Genomic DNA, 6,586 nt, shown 5'->3' with positions numbered 1-6,586 from the left:
CCTTTAAGGCTATGTTATTAGCAAGTAAAGCAGTTATTGCTCTGGGTTGGAAGGATCAAAGTAAATGGACTGTAGAAATCTGGCACAACTATCTGTTTGAATTCATACAGTCGGATATCATCGAGAGAATGCGCCAGAAGACTACATGGCAAGAAAAGAATGAAGAAATAAGGAGTAGATGGAAGACCTACCTAGAGTGGATGTCAACGGAAGGAAGAAAAGATTCAGACTTTGTGCCCGTGGCTAGGAATAAAAGACTAGAGGCTACAAGGGGGAGGGGAGGGAGTAGGGGGAGAGGAAGGGGAAAAATGTGAAATGTACGATATATGAACAATGTATGTTGCATTTGCAACAGATACTAAAAACTCAAATAATATATATATATTGCATATATATATATATGTTGCTGGGAAGATATATATATATATATCTTCCCAGCAACAGAAGTCAGACTGACTGGCCTGTAGTTTCCCGAGTAATCCTTTTTCCCTTTCTTAAAGATTGGGATAACATTTGTTCTTCTCCAATCTTGTGTCACATCCCCAGTCCTCCTGTAAGCAGTCAGCCTGGCCTTCGCCAGTTGTACAGCAGTTTTCATATAGCTGCGTGTGATATTAAAAGTGTACAAGCCTCTGGAGTTTAAAATGGCTACTGTATGGCCACCAGAGGACCTCTAACAGTTGCTACGTCCCGCCCAGGAGAACCAGGCATGCAAGGAATGCTGCCTTGGAATATGGCGTGACCGCAGCTTGATTGGATTTACTATCTTGTTGGCCCCACCGGTGCCCAGAGCAACAAAGGACTTGCAGAGTCACCCCCACTTAGCACATTCCTTTCCCTCCTTCCGTGATGAGATCTCCTGTCCATGATTGAGGAGCTAATCAAATGACATTCATAAGTATAGACAGTCATTCCTGGCACAATGTATCCCCTCCCTAAAAACACTTAACCTAGCTCCGGTGGGCCTCATCAGCAAACTATCCTGTTTGTGTAGTGCTAGAACTAGTTTTACTTTTGTATTCACACACCCCGGCAGCTGCTAATTAACATACTCAAGCCTTTTGTCTAACCCAGGAACTAGCCATTGGAGCCTTCGTTCCAGTGGCTAGGTGGGCTCTTCCACCTCAGGGCACATTTTACCTATAAAGATACAGCTCTGACCCCATTCAAATCATGCAAGTTCCAAGATGCTGCTCCCTTAAGGTCTCTTCCTTAAGCCTCTCTTCCTTAGAACACATTTCTGGATCCACAAGCACTGTTCCCTTGAGGTTTGCTCTAAGCCTCTTGCCTTGCCGAGAACGCTAGACATTTGAAGCTCTCTCTCTCCTCACTGTGGACTGGACCCCCTTCTCCAGGATAGATAGGTATCATTACTCCCTCTCGCTATTCCCAATTTCTGGCTACATTTCCTAGGACTCTGTGTGTATGTGTGTGCGCGTGTGTAATTATTTTCCCCAGTAATTGGTGTGTATGTGCATGAAGTTCTTGTGTTCAATAAAAGTTATTGTTTTATATTAAGCACCAGACTCTCTTGTTCTATTGTAGGAAGGGACCTGGTATACAAAGGTGATAGATTCCAGTTACCGCCTCTCATATAGCCATCTTCCTTGCTAGCTAATTCCCCCATAAATCATATTTATTGCAAGGAGACCACTTCAGGTAACACTCCAGGAGGCCTTGAAGATGATGGACAAAGGCTCTGCAAGTTCCCTAGAAAGTTCTTTGAGCACTCTTGGGTGCACCCCATCCGGCCCAGGGGATTTGTATTCGTCTGGTGCAGTCAGGTGGCTCTCCACAACCTGTCTGTCAACGTCAACTAGTCAACCAGGTGTCTTGTCATGTCTTCTACCATTTCTAGATGAGCTCGAGTTCTTTAGGGAGAAAACAGAGGCAAAAAGTCATTAAGCTTGTCTGCTTTTTCTCTGTCCTCTGAGTTTCTCCTTCTACTCCCAACAGCGGTCCAATTGTATCTTTTACCTTGTGTTTGCTTCACATATCTGTAGAAGTTTTTTCTTATTGTAGCAAACCCCCCCCCCCCGCCCAGCCAGATCCAGCTCATACTGAGCTTTAGCTTCTCTAATGGCTCATCTGCAGTACCTAGTAACCCTCATATATTCCTCTTTAGAGGTCTGTCCTTCTCTCCATTTCCTGAACATTTCCTTTTTCTTCCTTTACTTATTCTGGAGCTCTCTGTTCATCAACATTGGTTCTTGGAGCTCTTCCCATGTTTCCATCTTGCTAGAATAGTGAGGGCTTGAGCTTGCAAAAACTCATGTTTGAGAAGAGCCCATCCTTCACTTGCTCCATTCGCATCCAGCACACTCCCCCAAAGAATAACTCTTATCAAGCATCTGAGTTCATTGGTCAGCCCTACAAAAATCTGAGTCTGGCTACGAACTTCCTTGGCTCCCCACAGCAACTGGAATTCAAGGAGGACAGGGTCATTTCCTCCTAAGATCCCCACCACCTTCACCCCATCTACCAATTCTTCCCTGTTGGTTAATATTAAGTCTAGTATGGCCAAGCCCCTTGTAGCTTCCTCCACCATTTGAAAAAGGAAGTTATCGGCCAGGCAGGTCAGGAAGTTGCATGATTTCTGTCGCTTTGCTGTGCTTGTCTCCCAGCACACATCGGGGAAGTTGAAGTCACCCATAATTATAAGATTCTGATGTCTGGATACTCTACCAATCTGTTCAGGGAGGGCAGCATCCATCTCCTCTCCCTGGTCAAGCGATCTGTAGCAGTCTCCAACAATATCTTTTGTCCTTTCTCCCCTTATTTCCACCCATACCCTTTCCACTGAGCTGTCAACCATTTCCCCTAGAACTTCCTGACAATCAAGCCCTCTTCTCACATACAATGCCACTCCACCTCCTCTTCTACCCTTCCAGTTTTTCTTGAACTCGTACCCATCCACTACCACATTCCAGTCATGGGAATCATCCCACCAATTCTCAGTAATTCCTACTATATTGTAGCCCCCCGTTTGCAAGAGAATCTCAAGCTCTTCATTTTTATTACCCATAGTTTGGGCATTGGTATATAGGCACTTGTAGCCTTGTTCCTTTGTTTGATCTATCCTACCCAGGTGGGCCCCCACTGTTATCATTTCTTCATTGAAATCTCCATGTTGATCGTCCCCCTTCTGCGGCATCAGATTAAAGCTCTCCTGATGAAGTTCTCCAGGTTCTTTCCAAACACTTTCTTCCCTGATCTTAAGAAGTGAAGCCCATCATGTGCCAGAAGACCTTCTATGATAAAACTTATCCTGTGGTACCAGAACCCAAAGTGCTCCTGCCAGCACCACCAGCTCAGCCAATGATTCACCTCAAGTATGGTCAGCTACCTTCGCATTCCTCTGACAGGAAGGATAGAAGAGAATACCACCTGTGCCCCCACTGTCTTCAACTGCCTTCCAAGAGCTTCATAGTCTTCTTTAATTCTTGCAACGGTATTAGTGGCCATGTCATTCGCTCCCACGTGAACCAGCACAAATGGGTACTGATCAGTTGGTCAGATCAGTTTTGGCAGTCGGTCTGTAATATCCTGAATTCTGGCCCTGAGCAGAGAGTCCCCAACGACCACCACTTTCCATTTTCTTCCACTTCTTCCCAGATGGGCAGGCAGTGCAGATAGTCCAGCACAGGACTGATATGGTCCCTGAATCTAGTCTTCTTGACAGTAGCCTTGCTGCCATCTTTTGGATAAATTGAAGACCATCTTAACTATGGTTTCAAGTGACATAAAACATGGATATCCTGGCTTAAGCCTGACTTTTTCCCTGGCACTGCTTTTACACTCCCTAGAGACAGAAATACTTGGCTAGAGTGGATTGAAACAGAAACCTCTTGCTTTTCACTATCTTTTGCTATCATTCTATCTGACTACACTATTGGCTCCTAGTCTGCCTTGCAGCAGCCTAGTCTCTCCTCTTTTGCCTTCTTAAAAACCAGGAACATTGGCCTGCTGTTTACATGCATGAACAGGGAGAGGAAAAGCAATGCCAATGAATCCTTGGCTTCCTTTATTGACTGTGCTTCATCAGCAAAGTTATTACCACAAGCTATCAGTTTAAATTTTTTCCTCATAGACACAGTGATTCTGCAATTTTGAGGGAAAGGGAAAGCAAACAAGACCGCTCCTTCACACATCCCCCCCCCCATCCAACGTTCCCTGCTGCTCCATCTTTATGGGGAGGACTGGCTGTTAGACCCTATAAGGTTTGGGTGAATTAGGGGACAAATTAGTAGGGAGTTAGTTTCCTGGTGTTTGGTGCCAAGAAACTGTTAATGTGAAAAGCAAGTTTCCTTCATGGGTGCCTAAGGAAGTGGAGCATGGATCTGTGGTTGCTTGCCATATAAAGTGTAGCCAAAGATTTGGCTTTCCTGCCCTCACAGTGCTACCAGCCAATGGTAGGAGAATTGGTGAAACGAGACATTTCCCTTGTTCAGGCAACCACAGGCTAGGATACCATCTGGTTCTTTGTAAGCGAGGCAAGGTAAAGTGAGAAGGCTCTGAAAACAAGATTTGCCAAGTAAAACCAGGATTGAATGATTATCTGCACACTTAATTGTAGTTTTACAGTAAAAATAAACTATGGTTTTGTGTTATGTCTGAGGCAAGCCAATCTCTATACTGGAAAAACATTTGTTCACATTCATTGGCTATGTATAGCACAAGTATTTATTGTGTTGTCATTACATATGTTGAAGCGCTCTAAGCAAAAATGATGTATTTGAAGTAGCTCTGGTATTTACTATCACTCCAGGACTAGGCATAGGGTAAGCAAAAAAAAAAAATGGCATCATATACGTGGATAGATGAATACATGAAGCTGCTCTATACTGAGTCAGACTGTTGGTTCTTTTAACCTAGTATGGTCTGTTCTAACAGGCAGTGGAGCTCCAGAGTTTCAGGCAGAGGTCTTATACATCACTTACTACCTAATCCTTTGAAGCAGAAATACCAGGGATGGAACCTGGGACCTGTGGCATGCAAAATAGATAATCTATTAATGAGATTTGGCAATAATCCAAAGGGAAGAAGAACTTCTTAGGTCTACTGCATGCTTTCAGATCCATAGGAAAGGGCCATAGAAAAGCAATAGTCTTGTAAAAAATAAGCACAATATTGGTTCCACAACATACTCACAAACCATGAAGGAATTGCACACAATATAAGTTGTGTGGGGTAACATTTTTCCAAGCTGGGATAATTTATTTATTTTTAAATTGCCCTCTGCTAACTAGAAAAGAATGAGTTGGATCCCATGAATCTGCTCTGGTAACAGCAGAGTTTTCCTCCAGTGCAAGGAGCCTTCCTCTGGCACAAAGAACATTTTCTGGTTATTTTTTCTTGCAGTGCCTTTCCAAGATGGAAGCCCTTATCATCAGGCAAGAACATCAAAGGTTCCCGCTGGAGAAACACCAGCAACTAGAAGATGGGAGTGGAAGGCTAACTCCTGGGGTGCCACTGACTCACAGTTGTCTGTCAGATCCCAACAGATGCAAAATTCTCTCTCAAAAGTTGACATTGGTATAACTGTAGCGTTATGATTTATAGGAAAAGGCTAAAGGAGGACAATGAAGTAGCTCCCATGTCTTTTCCCCACCTGATTTAGGAGTATGTATTGATCTTCTAAGTGTAACAGCAGAGCCAAAATGGTTCCAAAGATGAACAAATTGAAAGCCCATTTTTATTGAGTTTTGATCAGGGTTTTTTAAAGTGTTATTGTATTCTTATAATGCTTTTTTGTTTGTTTGCATGTTACATTGGGGATTTTCAAATGGAAAGCATATCGTAAATACATCTTTGGGAAATCTAGGGTTAAAATATGTCAGCATACAAATTTCAGCTGAGCACGGACAGCTTCATTTGCCTGTGAAGTTTAACATTACAATTTGTTACTTGCCCATGCATCTTGAAAATGAAGCAATTGCCAAGAAAACTGTCTACAGAGCAAGAAGCAGGGCACTTTTGATCATTAGCAACAGCCCAGTGTTCAAAATACCTCCTGGCAAAGATTCTAGTCTTTTGGATTCAGGATCTCATTGCTCTACCAGTTGGTCTCACCACAACCTCTGCTGTTGTTGTGTACAGGGCTCCCAGAAAGAGTCACCTACCCAGCAGGCAACTCTAATTCTACAATGAAGAATTAGAGTTGCTAACTTGCCATGGGGCCTGGGGACCTCCCAGAATTACAACTGAACTACAGACTACAGGGATCAGTTCACCTGGCTGCTTTGGAGGGTAGACTCTATGGCATTATACCCTGCTGAGGTCTCTCTCCTCTCCAAATCATGCTCTCCCTAGGCTCCATCCCCAAATTTTCAAAGAATTTCCCAACCTGGAGCTGGAAAATCCTAAAAAGAATAGATTGGCTTATCTGTGGAGTGGCTGATTGTTTACTTACAACAGCACCACTCTGTGATCTATATGGATTATCAGAGGAGCACATCTCAGATAGATTTCAAAGTGGTGATATGCCAGGCAGATGGCTTGCAACTTGAAGATGCTGATACTGAACCTTAACTTAAGAAATAATATGTCCTGAAGCACTTGTGAGTATTGGGACCAGTATCTAAAC

This window comes from Eublepharis macularius, chromosome 8, assembly GCF_028583425.1.
Source record: "Eublepharis macularius isolate TG4126 chromosome 8, MPM_Emac_v1.0, whole genome shotgun sequence".
NCBI classification, from domain to species: Eukaryota; Metazoa; Chordata; class Lepidosauria; order Squamata; family Eublepharidae; genus Eublepharis; species Eublepharis macularius.
This window is presented reverse-complemented; position numbering follows the sequence as displayed.